Source organism: Bos grunniens, chromosome 18 (assembly GCF_055505025.1).
Source record: "Bos grunniens cultivar Pamir isolate PY7600 chromosome 18, Bosgru_T2T1.0, whole genome shotgun sequence".
NCBI classification, from domain to species: Eukaryota; Metazoa; Chordata; class Mammalia; order Artiodactyla; family Bovidae; genus Bos; species Bos grunniens.
Genome location: NC_141182.1, coordinates 23,303,357 through 23,316,141, shown reverse-complemented (window position 1 = coordinate 23,316,141; position 12,785 = coordinate 23,303,357). Strand labels below are relative to the sequence as shown.

The window sequence follows — 12,785 nt, the reverse complement described above, 5'->3', positions numbered from 1 at the left end:
ATTAGTTATAAAAGTAATATGGTTCACTACAGTGATTCAATTTTTTAAATCTAACAATAGGTTCTGGATTTTTAATATCCAGGCTCTACCCTTCCACCATGCTTATCCTTCAGGAATGTGCTGGACAACTCTATCAATGTTTGGGGTAAAGGAACATGATTCATGAAAAGGATGAATCTCCCTTAGAAGGCTTGATGAGTTCAAGGATGCTCTAAGACTTCTTCAAGGGGAGGAAAGAAAGTAAGAGCTTTGAATGAAGATATTAAACAATTTGGAGGCAGCTTTAAAGTATTTATGACATAGTTTTAAACTTTTTGGAAAATATGGATCCTCTTATCTACAAGCTTTCTCCTCTCTAAAACTTAAACTATTAAGGTGAAAAGTAAAAGTGGTATCCGACTCTTTGTGACTCCACAGACTATACAGTCCATGGAACTCTCTAGGCCAGGATACTGGAGTGAGTAGCCTTTCTCTTCTCCAGGGGATCTTCTCAACCCAGGAATCAAACCGAGGTCTTCTGTGTTGCAGACAGATTCTTTACCAACTGAGCTATCAGGGAAGCTTAGGTAAAAAACTCAATCATCTAAATTAGAGAGATCCCCAAAACCTTATGTGCATATGAATCACTTGGGGATCTTGTTTAAATGCAAATTATGTGATTCTGTGGGGGCAGGGGGACAGTGGTTTGGGCAGGACTGAGATTCCGCATTTTTAACAAGCTGCTTGTTCCCAGACCTCTCAGTAGCTGGGCTCTAAAATATAACTTTTGTGAACACATTCCCCTTATTCGCTGCAGTAGTCTATGTACATAAACACATGCTTTATATATATCTTTATATTCCTGCTTTCTAAAACATTAATTGAGAAATAGGCCATTGTTACAGAAACCACAATGCACTTCATGAAAAAACATTGGGTACAAAGGCAAAACAGTGACAAATTGATACTTTCTTGCTTGGTCACGCCTGATTTAAGGAAACGAACCCCAAATAGGCTGTGTGAATTGGAAATTGACTTCAACCACATTTAAATTGTTGTCTTTTAAAATATTAGCAGTTGAGTGTGTAAACCAATATTTATTTTCTAATCAAAGGTTTGTGGCAAATGGTTTATAAATGAAAGAAATGAGGGAAGAATGCTTTGAAATGTTTCTCATAATAGAAATGGAAATAGGATATTTTATTTCTTTAAATGGCAGGCACAGGCTTCAGCTAAAATTCATCCTGCTCTGGAAAGAGGAAATTATATGAAAAACTGATCATAGTATAAAAGCCCAGACCAGCACCTCTCTGCCAACGATCATAATAAATATCTTTCAGCGGAAAAAAAGTTGAAGATCCAGCTACATTAAGGAAGAATCTATTAACAGAATAATTGTATACTGAGGATCCCTTTAAGAAACACTTCCAAAATTCCATTATCTTAACTGTCACTCGCACTTTGAGTTGTCTCAACACTGTGTGTTTTCATGAATTACCAGAGCTGTTTGTTTTTTCCTTTATCAGTCATCACCCTGTCAGCCGGGCCATTCATAACGACTTTTGGCAGCTCATCAGGAGAGTTCAGAGCTTGAATAGGACCCTATCAACTCTCACACCTCATTGTGTGAAACTGTTTACCAGCATTGCCTTTTTCTGTAAATATTACAAGCAGAGCCCTGAGAAGTGGAGATGCGTGAAAACAAAATGGACAAATCTTGTAGCGGTTGGTGGAGATGGCAGGTGGGGGTGGGGTGGGGGGAGTGACTGAGCATTTACAAGTACTCAAGTTTCCTTTATTGGGCTGAATCCTACCTAGTCACTGGGCTTGAATTGTTGTATATGCTGGTTAATTAGACAATATTTAATTTGACTTAACATTGGTGTCAGTTTGGTGAAAGTGAGGCTCTGTAATTAGGGAGTACATACCGGGTTTCTGTCACAGTTCTGCTCACTTCCTCTAATTTAATGCCCCCCTTTCCAGTGTATTATCACCCTGGATGTGTTGAGTTCCCTGCTGTCTTTTCTGCTTGACTGGTAACAAGGTGGCCCACATGAACACCAACAGCAAATGGACTGACTCAAGTCTCCTGGTCTTAACAGCCTGAAGTTCTGCCAGATTCACCCATCAGAAATAATTTCCTCTTGAAAACGAATGTCAGTAATTCTCTATGGAAGCTAATATCACCAACTTGCAAATGGGTATGATTTTTGTTGTTGTTGTTGTTCTCTATTTTTACTAAAGTTATATATACACAGATTTTTGAAGGGTCAAGTAGTTCCAGGTTTTGTGATTAAAAAATAAAAAAAAATTAAGCCTTCTCCCCAGCTCCCCACCCTGCCCATCAGAGGCAACCACTTTCAATTCTTACAGCAGATTATTTAGAAAATAATGTCACAGGGAGAAATAGGTTGTTTTGCTTTACCAGTTTTGGGATGTTACATAAATGTGACTTGCTTCTTCCCTTGACCATGAAGGTGGATTTTCCTTAATTACTCTTTTTAAAAACCAGGGTATAATTTATATACAATGAATGCACAGATTTTCAATGTACCATTCAATATATTTTCAGTTCAGTTCAGTCGTTCAGTCGTGCCCGACTCTTTGCGACCCCATGGACTGCAGCACGCCAGGCCTCCCTGTCCATCACCATATATATTTTAATGAAAGAATATACTGATGTACCTGTACACTAAACTGCAGAACATTTGCAGTACCCCCAAAAGTTCCCTTATAGATCTTTGCAATCAGTCCCCTTCTGTAAAGCAATCACCCTTCTTATTTCTTTCACTGTAGATTAGACCTACCTGCTCTGGAACTCTCTGTACGGCATTAGATATTATGTACTCTTTTGTTCCTGACTTCTTTTGCTCAAAATGATATGTTTGAGATTCATGCAGAAACTTATTTCTTTTAACTACCAAGTAGCGTTCCATTGTATGAAAATACTACTGTATGTCAATTTTCTTTATTGATACTCATTTGTTTCCACTTTGGGGATGTTTTTATTATTGATTTATGGAAGTTTGATACATTCTAGATAACAAGCTCTTTGTCAGAAATCGACTTTGCAAATCTCTCTCCCAGTCTGTAGTTTATCTTTTTATATTCTCAGTGGTATTACTTGATGAAGAGAAATTTTAAATTTTGGTTATGTCCATCTTATGATTTTTTTTATGATTTGTACTTTTTGTATCTTATCAAAGAGCTCTTTGCCAACCAGGAGATCATGCAAATATTCTTCTATGTTTTCTTTTAGAAAACATTGAAGCTTTCTAGTTTCAGATTTTACATGAAGGATTCCTTTCCTATCTAAATAGAATTTTTGTCTATGGTGTGATGTAGAGGTCGAGGTTCTTTCTTTTTTAAATATGAGTATACAATTGTTCTAACATCATTTGTTGGGAAAACTTTCCTTTCCACAAAGGATGTGTGTGTGTGTGTGTGTGTGTGTGTGTATTTCAGGACTTTATTCTGCTTCACTGACTTTTATTATCTTCCTTATGCAAGTAACAGCATCTTAATTATTGTAGTTTTCAGCACAATTTAAAAGTACAAGTTTTCAAAATTTGTTTTTCTTTCTCAGGTTATTTTTACTATTTTTTAGCTTTTGCATTTTCATGTACATATATAATCAACTTGTAAATTTCTACTACAAGCCTCATGGAATTTTGATTGGGACTGTACTGAATTTATAGATCAATTAAGGGTGAATTGATACTTTAGCAGTATTGATTTTTCCCATCCCTAAACATGTTATATGGTTTAAGTTTTTATTTATAACTTTCTACAGTATGTAGCAGTTTTAAGAATTTAAGTCTTATCTATATTTTCTTAACTTTATCTTTGAGTATTTATGCCTTTCCTACAAATGTAAATGGATTACTTTTTAATTTCACTTTCTCATAATTTGCTGGTAACTTTTGAAATATAAATTTTGTATATTGACCTTAATTCTTGTGACTAAATTCACTTTTCAGTTTTAGTTGTTTTGTGGGAGTAGATTCCTTAGAGTGTTTTCTATATACAATCATGTCAACTGCAAAAAAAAAAGACTTCTGCTTCTTTTTAATTTTTATACTTTTATTTTTTTCTTACATTGTTGTGCTAGATAGGGTTTCCAGTATATTGTTGAATAGATGTGGAGACATTGGGTGTCTTGTTCCTGAACTAAGAAGCATTCAATATTTCACCATTAAGTATGACATTAACTGTTGTTTTTTCATATATGCCCATTATCAAGTTGATGAAATTCCTTTCTTTTCCTAGTGTTCTGACTTTCTTTTCATGAATGAGTATGACATTTTGTCAAAAATGTTTTTGCATCAATTGAGATTTTTCTTCTCTTTGATTCTGTTAATGTGATGAATTACAACTATTGATTTCATAATGTAAAACCAACCTTTAATCCCGGCATAAGCTCCATTTATTAATAACATTTGTCCTTTTCATATAACACTGAATTTGATTTGTTAATATTTTATTGAGGACTTTGTATATTTATTCATGTAAGATATTGGTCTATAATTTTTTTTCTTGTAATGTCTTTGTCAGGTTTTAATAACAGGGTTATGTTGGCCTCATTAAACTACTTGAAAAGCATTTCCTTCTATTTTCTCAAAGAGTTTATATAACACTGGTATTAGTTTTGTCCTTAAACCTTTGATAGAATTTATGAGTAAAGCCATCTGGACCTGAGGCTTTCTTTGTTGAAAAGTTTTTAATTATGAATTCAATTTTGAAAATGGATATAAAGCTCTTTGATTTTTTTCTATGTCTTCTTGTGCTAATTTTGGTAAGATGTGCTTTTTGAGGGATTTGTCCACTTGTTCTAAGTTGTTGAAATTATAGGCGTAAAGTCATTAATGTTTCTGTCTTCTTGGAGAATTGAATCCTTTTTCATCAGGTAATAAGCCTTTCTATCACTGGTAATATTTCTTGTCCAATCTTGTTTTGATATTAATAAAGCTACTTTAGCTTTCTTTTGAGTAGTGTCTGCATGGAATATCTTTTTTCATTCTTTTAATCTATTTATGTCTTTATATTTAAAGTGGTATTCTTGTAGCCAGCATATAGTTGAGACTTGCTTTTTATCTAATATAACATTCTATCTTTGAGTTAGTGTAACTTATATTTAATGTGATTATCGATATGGTTGAATTAAAATCTACCATCTAACCAGCTGTTTCCTATTTGTTCCATTTTGTCTTTTGTTTCCTTTCATTTTGCCTCCTTTTTAATTAATTGAGCATTTTCTATGAGTCAATGGTATTTCTACTATTGAATTATCATGTACAACTCTTTTTAAAAAATTGAATACTTTAGGGTTTACCATGTACATCTTATTTAATCAGTCTGCTTTCACATTGTATCCCACTTCATGTCTGCTATAAGGACACTATATCCCCAGTTTCTTCTCTCATCTCTTGTTCTGTTTTTGCCACGTATTTACTCTTACATGTGCTATAAATACACAATATTACTCTTTTTGCTTTAGGTAGTTATCTTTCAGAGCAACTAAAAGCAACAAAAAATTAAATTTGGACTTTGTTTACCTTTAGTTATTCTATTTCCAGTGCTCTTAATTTCTTTGCGAGGATTCAGATTTCTGTCTGCTATTATATGCTTCTGTCTGAAGAACTTTCTTTAACATTACTTGTAACATTGATCTACTGGCAATGAATTTGCTCATATTTGTTTTATGGTTTTGGTTCAGGAAAGTCTTTATTTCCTGTTCCTTTTTGAAAGACATTTTTGCTGGGTATAGGATTCCGACTTGACAGGTTTTTGCTGATGTTCGGCTACAGAGGCCTCATCCCTTGTATAGTTTCTGGAGAAGTCTACTTTAAGTCTTTAATTTTCATTCCTCTATATGCTGTGTGTCTTTTTTTTCACTGGCTGCCTTCATAATTTCCTTTGTCTCTGGTTTTCAGCAGTTTCTATGTAATATGCATATGGTGTGGGCGTATCTTGGGGAGCGGAGTGTTAATTCTGCTAGGTGTTCTTTGAGTTGTTTGGTATCTGTTATTCATTTTGGAATATTCTTGAGTATTATTTCTCCTTATTTTTCTTCCTGGGATGCCAATTGTACATAAGTCAGATCTTTTGTCATTGTTTCACATCTCTTAGATGCTCTGTTGTGTTTTTCCAACCACTCTCTATCCTTCCCCACTGTTCTGCAATCCATGTCGGAACTGATATAAACCCAGTTTCCATAGATGTGAGGGTTTGACTGGAGAAACTTGCTGTTATATCCTCTCTTAATTCTCCAAATCCCGATGGGTTTATCCCTTTGAAAGATTGTTTTCTGGGACTTCTCTAGTGGTCCAGTGGTTAAGAATCCGCCTTGCAATGCAGTAGGGCTCGGGTTCAATCCCTGGTTGTGGAACTAGGATCCCACATGCCTTCGGGCAACTAAGCCCACATGTGGCAACTAAAACCCAATGCAGCCCAGTAAATAAGATTGTTTCTGCCATTTTAATGGTCTTGGGAGGGAGTGAAAGTAGATGCACATGGGCAGTCTGCCATTCTTTACCTGAAGTCAACTGTGAATTTCATTATTTAAGTTAAACTTAGTGGTGGTAAAGAACTAAATTTCCTATTATCTTTGAAGTAAATCAATCTGTTACATCATCTTTCTCATTTTAAATCACTTCTGCAGTCTCAAAAATAAGAGAAAAGAATCACAAATAATGATAGCTAACATTTATTATCCATTTATCATATGCTAGTGTTATAAATGCTATTATATTAACTAAATTTTATTCTCATAACAGCTTTATAATATAGACAGTCTGGTTTTGGTTTTTTTTTTCATTTTTATAGGTGAAAATAAACTGAGGCACAGAAGATTAAGTAATTTTCCTAAAAATTCATAAATAGAAAATGACAGAACTTGGCTTCTTAACCACCATATTCTAACTGCTTCCAACAGATGGGAAGATGGTGGCTTTTAGGTACTATCTCTGTTTATGTTCTCTGCAATCTTTCATGTACTACTGTTAACTTTCCAAGAATCTTAATCTGTTAATCAGCAAGTACATATTCAGTGCCTGTTATGTGCCCAGAATTGTTTTGTTCAGTGTGGAGGTATAAAGAAATACAGCCAGGCCATTTCCTTCAGGGAGTTTACATCTATCTCTCCAAGAGAAGGCCCCCACAAATCTGAAAATAAGCTTAATGTACAAAGTGGAACCATCATTCAGAAAAATGAAAGCTTGATTTGATCTGGGTGCTCAGAAAGCATGAAAAGCTCATTAAAAACCCTGATGCTTATTTAAGAATTTACTTAGCTTCTAGCTTACCTGTGCTGCCTTTCATTTCTCCCTTTACCTCTTTTATTTTTTTGCAGCCTAATTTTAGCTATTGTATGGTTTATAAACATTTCTTCCACAGAGCAAATGTAAAAAAATCATTTATTTATTTGGCTGTGTTGGTCTTAGTCGCAGCACAGGGAATCTCTGTTGCAGCACGTGTAATTCTCTGGTTGCTACACACACGCTCCAGTGTATGTGGGCTCAGTAGCTGTGGCATGAGGGCTTAGATACCCCACAGCATGTGGGATCTTATTTCCCTGATTAGGGATCGAACCCATGTCCCCTGCATTGGAAGGTGGATTCTTAACCACTGGACAACCAGGGAAGCCCCCACAGAGCAGATTAAGAAGATTGTTTATAAGCTCAAAACATCTTTGTGAAAGTTTAAAGTGGGAAGAGTCTCAAATTCTTGGTCATAGTGATATATGGAGATATATATATATATACACACAAAGCTTTATAGATATATGTACTTTTATCTCAACTACCTTCTTTCCCTGTCAAGTTACATAACTAAGAATGAACATGTGTTAACATTTGATGTTCTCTGGTATTTCTGGAATGGCAGTGAGTAAACAAAGTGTTCATAGATGTAATATTGTCTTTAGGTTGGTTAGCACAGTGACTGCCTCCTAATAAAAACCTAGAAAATTTTTATTGTTTCATGGATTGAATGCATGAAATTAAAGAAATCCTAGGGTGACTTTTTTTTATAGATGATGAAGAAAATCCTCATGAATTTGTATTATAATTTGAAGGGGTTTTCCTGATGCAATACATGTCAACACACCTTAGAGAAAAAGTTGTCATTGATTTGTTATCCTTACACCAAATCTCTTTTAGGATTAAGAGACAGGATTCATTCACAGTGTCAGACCCCTCCCTCCCCAGTGCAATACCTAGCAGACAGTAGGTATTTGTTGGTTGGAAATATCTGTTAGGTGGAAAAATGAATCATTTGACAGTCTCTAATCTGACGTTGAAGAAGTCTAAGTGCTCAATAACCACTTCTCCCAATGGCAGGTTCTACACAAAACTAACAATAACAACAGAACAGTGTTTTAGGAGAAACTTGATAATGCAGCAGTCAGACCATGGACTTTGAAGCCAAGCAGACCTAGAGTCTAGTCCTATCTCTGCCACTTAGGAGCTAGCATATGACCCTCAGGAAGGTTGCTTAACCTCTTCAAGTCTCAACTTCCCAATCTTTCAACTGGGAGCAGTAACAGTATTCCATATGCTTGTTGTGAGGATTAAAAAAGATACTCTGCACTGTGACCCACTACAGTTAGCGCTCAACACATGGTAAATAGACAGTTATTATTCTACAAGGATTTCAGGAGTTGAGGCTGTGGCCATTTGGATCTGTAAAGAATCTTGACAACAGTGGGGAAATCTAAAACAGAGGAGCTTATATATTTCCTATGTTTCTCTTACCTTGCTTTAGGAATTTTGAGTGATGTATGTTTGGTGGTATGAGTATGTGGAAGGACACAGAGGTGCGGTGGGAAAGGATCTAGAAATTCTTTCTACCTTTAGAGAAATGCCCTCTACCAAGGATTTATGCTAACAGGGCCCACAGGCCCACCCTATCAGCTGAGGATGAAAACAGCCAGAGACAATGGGATATGACACAGTAATGAGTTCTCATTTGTCAGGTGTCTACTTGCTGATATGGTCTAAGGATATGGTGTTCAATAATTTCTAGAAATTGGTAATAATGATACCATTTACACGGCAGCTCCTCTGGCAGTTTTCAGAGTGCTTTCACATACACTCTCTGTTTTAATTTCCACCACAGTGCTATGAGGAACCTGAAGTAAATATTATCATTCCCATTTTATAGATGAGTAAATATATTCTGAAAAGTGAAATGACCACATCCAAGGTCACACAGCTGCTCAGTAATCAAACTCAGATTTAAACCTGAGTTCTCACTCTGGGGTCATTAATTTTTTTTTTCCATGAAACTCAACAGCTTGTTTATTGTACATAACTCATGTAGTATTTTGAATATTAAGTGTGCTTGCACCCATGCTCCCTGGTGGTTTAGTCAGTAAAGAATCTGTTGCAATGCAGGAGACCTGGGTTGGGAAGGTCCCTTGGAGAAGGAAATGGCAACCCACTCCAGTATTCTTGCCTGGGAAATCCTATGAGCAGAGGAGCCCGGTGGGCTACAGTCAGTGGGGGTTGCAAGAGTTGAACACGACTGAGCGACTAAATCACCACCGCAAACCCATGCTAGACCTTTAAGACTTTGTGTTCATAAGGTCATTTAGTAATCAAAATCAGGAGACATGGGTTCGATCCCTAGGTCAGGAAGATCCCCTGGAGGAGGAAATGGCAATCCATTCCAGTATTCTTGCCTGGAGAATCCCATAGACAGAGAAGGCTGGTGGGCTACAGGCCATGGGGTCACAGAGTCGAACACGACTGAGAGACTGAGCACACACACATGGAACAGCAGCTAACCTTCTGTGTCTTTTTTGTCCTACAGAGAACAAAATTTGTCATCCAGATACACCTAGTGTTTAATGATGTCAGTAAGGAAACAGTCCACCCTTTGGTCCAGAGGAGGCCATGGTTATTCTGGTGAAGCACAAGGGCATGGTCATTTTGATCAGTCACTCTGCAGAGGGTCCAAAGCTGTGAAGCAGAGTAAACTCAGGACAGACAGCTGGAATCCTGGGAGTGTAACCTCACCAACAGATGAGGTAGTGATAGATGACTCCTGATTAGTCTTTTCCCTTTCCCTCTCTCAATATATATTCTGAGTTGTTACCTAGAATAAATCCAACAGCTTCTAATTAATGCACTCATTGTCTTTGTTTTGAATGGAAAAGGGAAAAAAATATGTTCATACCCCTGCTGGCAGCATGGGAATTATGCCTAAAGTGGAATATCTTTCTCCATCACGAGTAACATTAATCTCTATAGTCCTCCAAAGTAACTAATTGCCACATAGTTGAATTTCTATTTGTATGGATGGGTGGTATCCTTTATGAGTTTCCGGGTAACAATTTGTTGCAGGAAAGATTCTCTCCAGAAACCCTTCTTAAGATTATTATCAAATTCCTCAATCAAGAAGGAGAAGTCAAACCGGTTAGGCTAGATACAGACAACCAGTTGGCAACAAACTGAGCTCATCAGTCCTGGATTCTTAACCGTCAGAGAGGATGGGTGGATAAAGCTACAGCGGGCTTGTTGTCCGTTACAAGTCTTCCAAAGGGAGGGGGGCAGCCATGCCACAGTTTTCTTCTATCCTGAGCCTGTCCTGCGTTTTTCTAAGTGTGTGAGCATGAGCCCCCTGCACACAGCCATGCCCTCTGATGAGAAGATGATGGGAGGAATGGTGAACATGAAGATGCCATGGCCACTGCTCCCTATTCTCAACAGAACCTCCTTTTGTTCCAACAATAACAATTTTCGATAAAAAGAATCATTACATTTTAGACATTTCAATATAAGGGCTTGGAAAGATACCTTACCTTGTTCGAGGTCACGCAGTTATTAAATGGCCATGTAGGAATTTGAGCCTGAGTCTGTCTGCCCCCAACTCAAGGCTTTTGAGCATCACTCTCATTGTCTCTACTGGGATAATGGCTTCCTTGTGATAACTGTTAGAAGCTGGAAAATGTGGGCCTGAGGGAACTTTTCAATATGAAATGCTAACTCTTTGCCTACCGAGATTCTTATTTTTAAAAACCCAGAGGAAGTTCATATTAATAGATTTATTTAACATTTATGTACAATATTTACATTTACAAAATGCTTTACAGTGTAACAGAATGGGCAGAAATTTTTATTGCAGCATATAATTGTCTTTTCTTTCATATTCATTTATTCCTTTGATTTATTTCAAATGTTCTCCACTTGGTCTTCTGAGATCATGTACAATGGTAACAAACTTAAAATAAGATTAATAAAAGATTATTTTGTATCACTCCTAGGGAAAACTGAGCGGGGCCATGCCATTCTCTGTTCTTGATAAATGTTATGCAAAAGCGCATAATATCGTCCCCAGCACACTGCCTGTAACACCAGCTGTGCTTCTTCATGGTGCTTTGAAACTGTATTTGGCTCCTATTCCTCATTTATTTTGTGGTGTTTGTTTTCTGCCCTTCAGCTGGTTGGGGTGCTCCGTATTTGGGATGATAAACTGCTGTCTGTCGTCTGAAGAGGCTGCACTATGGCCTTTCTTCACTGATCACCAAACCGGAAACCTCTGCCGGCTTTTCTCGCTGATGATTCCCTCTGCCTGGAAAGCCTTCTTCCCCAGATGGTCCCATAACTACTACCTTCTCTTCACTTGGGACTGAGATCAAATGACACCTTCTCCAAGAGGCCCTGCCTTGACCCCAGGTCCCAAAGAACCTCCCCCATCAGTGTATCCTGGCATTCTCTTTTATTTTCTCTTTAGCATGTAAGATTCTTTAGTAAAAACCCTAGAATTGGACTTCCCTGGTGGTTCAAGAATGGTTGAGAATCTTGCTGCCCATGCAGGGGAACATGGGTTCGATTCCTGGTCCAGGAAGATGCCACATGCCGCGGGGAAACGAAGCCCATGCACCGCACCTACTGAACCAGTGCTCTAGAGCCCGGGAGCTGCAGCTACGGAAGCCCTCACGCCCCAGAGCCTATGCTGCAACAAGAGAAGCCACTGCAATGAGCAGCAGCAGCCCCCACTCACCACAACTGGAGAAAGCCCGTGAGCAGTGAGACCCAACACAGCTGAAAATAAATATATAAATAATTTTAAAACCCTAGAATTCCACTATTTGATAAGAATAAATGTATATAATAGTTATTGATAAGTTAGTATTTTGTCATTTTTAAGTTGCTAAGGAATCTCTTTAATATGAAGTACTCTGAAGGCTTACAATACATTGCTTATCTTTTTAGAGTCAGACCATTACTTTGGAGGGCATGCAAATATATGGCTAGGGGAAAATGTCTGTATTTGGTTACCTTACAGGTTCTAAAGCTAAATAACTTCTGTGCATGATCAGTAGATTAAAAATTTACTCTCAAAAAGTTTTTCTCATCCTTGTGTATGTGTGTGTGTGAATTTTTTTTTTTCTTCAAGAATTGCAGGTAGTGTGCCTAACTAAACTGTGGTTTAGAAAGACAAGTGTGGAGGTCTGCCCTGGGAGGAAGGGTTGGGGGACAGACAAGATTGGGTAAGTGGTTCTTGACCCTGGCTGTATGTTATTAACAATGATTTATCCTACCAACCAGGACCAGTAAAATCAGGACCTTGGAGGGTTAGCCCAGGCACTAGTGATTTTTTTTAAGTCTTTATTGAATTTGTTTTAATAACGCTTCTACTTTATGGGTTGTTTTTTTTTTTTTTTTGGCCATGAGGCCTGTGAAATCTTAGCTCCCTGAACAGGGATCGAACCTGCAGCCCCTGCTTTGGAACACAGATTCTTAACCACTGGACTGCCAGGGAAGTCCCAGGCACTAGTGTTTTTTAAACTGTGCCAGGTG

General features: G+C 37.4%; 1 long non-coding RNA gene across 5 annotated transcripts; it reads left to right on the top strand.

The window, feature by feature from the left end:
* Window positions 1–443: 443 nt before the first annotated feature.
* Window positions 444–12,329, top strand: LOC147353234 (uncharacterized). 5 transcript variants are annotated; one of them, XR_015145011.1, is made up of 4 exons: window positions 444–566; window positions 1,199–1,704; window positions 1,963–2,180; window positions 9,793–10,106. It is a non-coding gene; the product is annotated as an uncharacterized LOC147353234 (long non-coding RNA). The 5 variants fall into 5 exon arrangements; XR_015145010.1 differs by lacking the exon at window positions 444–566 and adding an exon at window positions 11,422–12,329 and having other exon boundaries at window positions 9,793–10,009; XR_015145012.1 differs by lacking the exon at window positions 444–566 and adding an exon at window positions 11,422–12,329 and having other exon boundaries at window positions 1,417–1,636; window positions 9,793–10,009.
* Window positions 12,330–12,785: the final 456 nt, after the last annotated feature.